This window comes from Hordeum vulgare, chromosome 4H (assembly GCF_904849725.1).
Source record: "Hordeum vulgare subsp. vulgare chromosome 4H, MorexV3_pseudomolecules_assembly, whole genome shotgun sequence".
Classification (NCBI taxonomy): domain Eukaryota; kingdom Viridiplantae; phylum Streptophyta; class Magnoliopsida; order Poales; family Poaceae; genus Hordeum; species Hordeum vulgare.
In genome coordinates, this window is record NC_058521.1 from 342,258,699 (window position 1) to 342,264,698 (window position 6,000).

Consider the following 6,000-nt stretch of genomic DNA (forward strand, 5'->3'; position numbering starts at 1 on the left):
ATATCAAAGAGTTCATCAACTCTCAAAAGATTTTCAATGCGTCCATAGAGGAAAAGCTACTCAAAATTGACAATTTGGCTAAGAGCGTTGATAGAATGTCTAGTGATGTTGATGCTTTGAAAGTTAGATATGCTCCTCCCAAAATCAACATGGATGAAACTTTGAAAGCTATGCGTGTTTCCATGATTGAGAGCCAAGAAAGAACCGCCCAAATTCGTGCTAGACATGAATGGCTTAAAAGGGCGTGTTCTCGTGATAAGAATCACGAAGATCTTAAAGTGCTTGGTGTGAATCCCATTGAATCTTTGTTTTATTGTGTCAAACCTAATGATTATGGGGCTGGATATGAATCCACTTTGGTTGAAAAGTGCCCCAATGATTCGGATTCCATCTATCTTGATGCTAAAAGCATTGAAAGTGGAGTAGAGGATGTTAAAACTTTGAGTAGTAATGAAATTACTACCGTGGATTTCAAGGAATTCAATTATGATAGTTGCTCCTTGATTGAATGCATTTCTTTGATGCAATCCATGTTAAACTCTCCACACGCTTATAACCAAAACAAGGCCTTTACCGATCATATCGTCGAAGTTATGATAAAATCTCTTGAAGAGAAACTTGAATTGGAAGTCTCTATCCCTAGAAAGCTTCATGACGAGTGAGAACCTACCATCGAAATCAAAATCAAAAACTATGAGTGCAATGCTTTGTGTGATTTGGGTGCTAGTGTTTGTGCGATTCCAAAGTCTTTATGTGATGTTCTGGGTTTTAATGAGATTGAAGAGTGCTCTCTTAATTTGCATCTTGTTGATTCTGCTGTAAAGAAACCCATGGGAAGGATCAATTATGTTCTTATTATTGCAAATAGGAACTATGTACCAGTGGATTTCATTGTGCTTGACATTGATTGCAATCCTACATGCCCTATTATTCTTGGTAGACCTTTCCTAAGGACTATCGGTGCTATCGTCGATATGAAGGAAGGGAATATTAGATTTCAATTTCCTTTAAGGAAAGGCATGGAACACTTTCCTAGAAATAAAATAAGATTGCCTTATTAATCCATGATGAGGGCCACTTATGGTTTGAGCATCAAAGACGACGATACGTGATTCTATCGCTTTTATGCCTAGCTAAGGGCGTTAAACAATAGCGCTTGTTGGGAGGCAACCCAATGAATTTATCTTTTTCTTTCTGTTTTGTTGCGTCCACACCATCACAATTCTGTTGTGGTTGTGTTTTTTTTGTTTCTTTTTGTGCTTGAGCCAAGCAAAAACTTTTATGACTAGTCTTGGTAATGGCTGTTTGATTCTCCTAGAAAAAGACACAAACTTTTCGCTCACGAGATGATTTTTCATTTTTATTCAGAAAGAGCTTTTGAGTTGATTCTTTTTGCTGCTGGTTGATATGCTTTTTTCACAGGCCGTCGTAATTGTTCAAATGTTTTGAGGTACCAGAAGTATACAAAGTATACAGATTGCTATAGACTGGTCTGTTTTTTACAGATTCTGTTTTTGTTGAGTTGGTTGCTTGTTTTGATGAAACTATGGTTACTATCGGGGATACTAGCCATGGAAAAGTGAAAATATAGTATCCCAACACCAATATATATAGAATTCAAGCTTGCTACAGTACCAAAATAAGTGGTAGTTTGTTTTCTTGTGCTAATGTTATCACGAGTTTCTGTTTAAGTTTTGTGTTGTGAAGTTTTCAAGTTTTGGGTGATGTTCTCATGGATAAAGAGATAAGGAGTGGAAAGATCTCAAGCTTGGGGATGCCCAAGGCATCCCAAGCCAAATTCAAGGACACCAAAAAGCCTAAGCTTGGGGATGCCCCGGGAAGGCATCCCCTCTTTCGTCTTCAATCCATCAGTAACATTACTTGGAGCTATATTTTTATTCACCACATGATATGTGTTTTGCTTGGAGCGTATTGTATCTTAGGAGTCTTTTCCTTTTTGTTGTGTCACAATCATCCTTGATGCACACCTTTTTGAGAGAGAGAGACATGCACTCATCGTGATTTTGCTAGAATGCTCATAGTGCTTCACTTATATCTTTTGAGCTAGACACTTTTGCTCATAATGCTTCACTTACATGTTTTGAGCTAGACACTTTTGCTCATAGTGCTTCACTTATATCTTTTGAGCTAGACACTTTTGCTCATAGTGCTTCACTTATATCTTTTAGAGCACGGCGGTGCGTGATTTGGTAGTTGGCTTATGCTATGAAAGTAGTCCTAAATGTAATAGGTACCCAAAGAGGATGCAAAAACCTCCATATTCATGTGCATTGAATAGAAAGGGAAGTTTTGATTCCTCTCAAATAGTTTTGAGACATGGATTTGGTAATATTAAGAGCTATGTTAGTAGGGTGTTGTGAATCTAGTAATACTTGTGTTGAAGTTAGTGTTTCCCGTAGCATGCACGTATGGTGAACCGCTATGTTAGGAAGTCGGAGCATAATTGATCTATTGATTGTCATCCTTTGTGTTGAGGTCGGGATCGCGCGATGGTTAACACCTACCAACCCTTCCCCTAGGAATATGCGTTTAGCACTTTGTTTCGATTACTAATAAAAACTTTCGCAACAAGTATGTCAGTTCTTCATGACTAATGTGAGTCCATGGTATAGATGCACTTTCACCTTCCACCATTGCTAGCTTCTCTAGTGTCGCGCAATTCTCGCCGGTGCACAAACCCACCAAATTCCTTCCTCAAAACAGCCACCATACCTACCTACTATGGCATTTTCATAGCCATTCCGAGATATATTGCCATGCAATTCCCACCGTTCCGTCTCATGACTTGTGCCATCACTCTCATATTGCCATTGCATGATCGTAAGATAGCCAGCGAGGATTTTCAACGTCATACGCCATGCTAGATCGTTGCACATCCCGGTACACTGCCGGAGGCATTTCCTATGGAGTCATCATTGTGAGTTTTGAGCTATGAGTAAATAAAAGTGTGATGATCATCATTATTAGAGCATTGTCCCATGTGAGGAAATAAAAAAAAAGAGGCAAAAGAGCCCAAAAACAAAAACAAAAAGAGAAAAAAGAGGCCTAAGAGCCCAAATGAAAAAAAAGAGAAAGAGAGAGAAGGGACAATGCTACTATCTTTTTCCACACTTGTGCTTCATAATAGCACCACGTTCTTCATGATTGAGAGCTTCTTGCTTTGTCACTACCATATGCTAGTGGGAACCTTCATTATATAACTTGGCTTGTATATTCCAATGATGGGCTTCCTCAAAATTGCCCTAGGTTTTCGTGAGCAAGCAAGTTGGATGCACACCCACTAGTTTTCCTTTTGAGCTTTGACATACTTATAGCTCTAGTGCATCTCTTGTATGGCAATCCCTACTCATTCACATTGATATCTATTAATGGGCATCTCCATAGCCTATTGATACGCCGAGTCAATGTGACCATCTCCTCCTTTTTGTCTCACAACCACCACCACACTCTATTCCACCTATAGTGCTATATCCATGGCTCACGCTCATGTATGGCGTGATAGTTATAAAAAGTTTGAGAAAGTAAGAGTGCGAAAACAATCACTTGGCCAATACCGGGGTTGTGCATGATTTACATTAGTTGTGTGAGGATGATGGAGCATAGCCAGACTATACGATTTTGTAGGGATAACTTTCCTTGGCCTTGTTATTTTGAAAGTTCATGATTACCTTGCTAGTTTGCTTGGAGTATTATTGTTTTCATGTCAATAGCAAACTATTGTTTCGAATCTTACGGATCTGAACATTCATGTCACGTGAAAGAAGTTGCAAAGGACTACTATGCTAGGTAGCATTCCACATCAAATATTCATTCTTTATCACTTCCCTACACGAGGACGAGCAGGAGTTAAGATTGGGGATGCTTGATACGTCTCCAACGTATCTATAATTTTTGATGGTTTCATGCTATTATCTTGTCAAACTTTGGATGTTTTGCATGCCTTTTATATATTTTTTGGGACTAACTTATTAACTCAGTGCCAAGTGCCTGTTCCTGTTTTTTTCCATGTTTTTGACCCCTTTCAGAGGAGATTTTGAAACGGAGTCCAAACGGAAGAAAATCCCCGAAAATATTTTTTCTGTAACGGAAGAAGATCGGGAAGCTTGAGAGTCAAGGACAGGTAGCCTCAGGGGCCCCACAAGCCCCCACCCCGCGGCCAGGGGGGAGGCCGCGATCCACAGGCTTGTGGGACTTCTGGGTGCCCTCTGCTCTAGGGGTTGCACCTATATATTCCCTAAAAACCCAAAAAATCAGGAGATCATCGAAAGTACTTTTCTGCCGCCGCAAGCTTGTGTCTCCGCAAGATCCCATCTGGGGCACGTTCTGGTGCCCTGCCGGAGGGGGGATTTGGACACGGAGGGCTTCTTCATCAACACCATGACCCCTCCGATGATGCTTGAGTAGTTCACCATAGACCTACGGGTCCCTAGCTAGTAACTAGATGGCTTCTTCTCTCTCTTGGATCTTCAATACAAAGTTCTCCATGATCTTCATGCAGATCTATCCGATGTAATCTTCTTTTGCGGTGTGTTTGTGGAGATCTGATGAATTGTGGATTTATGATCAGATTATCTATGAATCTTATTTGAGTTTCTTCTGATCTCTCTTATGCATGATTTTGTATCCTTGTAATTCTCTTCGAGTTGTGGGTTTTGTCTTGCCAACTAGATCTATGATTCTTGTAATGGGAGAAGTGCTTGGTTTTGGGTTCATACCGTGCGGTGACCTCACCCAGTGACAGAAGGGGTAGCGAGGCACGCATCATGTTGTTGCCATCAAGGGTAAAAAGATGGGGGTTTCATCATTGGTTTGAGATTATCCCTCTACATCATGTCATCTTGCTTAAGGCATTACTCTGTTCGTCATGAACTCAATACACTAGGTGCATGCTCGATAGCGGTCGATGTGTGGAGTAATAGTAGTAGATGCATAAAGTATCGGTCTACTTGTCTCGGACGTGATGCCTATATGTATGATCATTTCCTTAGATATCGTCATGACTTTGCGCGGTTCTATCAATTGCTCGACAGTAATTTGTTCATCCACCATATTACTTGCTATTTTGAGAGAAGCCTCTAGTGAACACTATGGCCCCTAGGGTCTACTCCACACCATATTTTCAACCTTACACTTTTTACTTCGTTGCACTTTCCGCCTTTAGATCTCACTTTGCAAACAATCTTGAAGGGATTGACAACCCCTTTGAAGTGTTGGGTGCAAGCTTGTTTGTGTTTGCGCAGGTACTCTGGACTTGACAAGACCCTCCTTGTGGATCGATACCTTGGTTCTCAAACTGAGGGAAATACTTACTGCTCCTGTGCTGCATCACCCTTTCCTCTTCAGGGGAAAAAACCAACGCAAGCCCAGTCTCCGTCAACGTGTCAATTTCTAGCGCTGTTGTTTCAGAAGTAGCATCCAACATTATCCATGGACAACCCGAGTATGTGTAGATTGGGTTCGTTTTCCCGTATGTTGTGCTCTGGATCAGATGCAGAATTTCGTTAGTGCCTCCCTGTTGTTCTTCGGGTACACATCCTCTCTGCTTATTGCCCAGACGTGTATCAGGAGAACAGTGGGGAGGTGCTGCCAAAATTCTGCATCGCATCTAGAGCAGAGCATGGGAAAACGAACCCAATCTACACATACTCGGGTGGGATTTGGACCTATCTTTACCTATTAGCGTGTAAGTTGCATGGACGTAATAAAACTCACAAACTTTATTAGTGTATGAGTATAGATGATGAATTATATATTTATTTCTTGTGCGCCCATAGGTAGCTAGGCAACATGAGTGATCGTTCTTGGATGTACACTGGTCACCCTAGTCAGAAAGACATGACCCTTGAATGGTTAACAAAAAACCACAGGGTTTGTGAGAGCCACATTTGCAAATGGGCAGCAAAAAACATGGTGCCTGTGTCCCAACTGCGACAACTGGAAAAAGCAGACAGAGTTTGAAATGGGTAAACACCTGCAGAA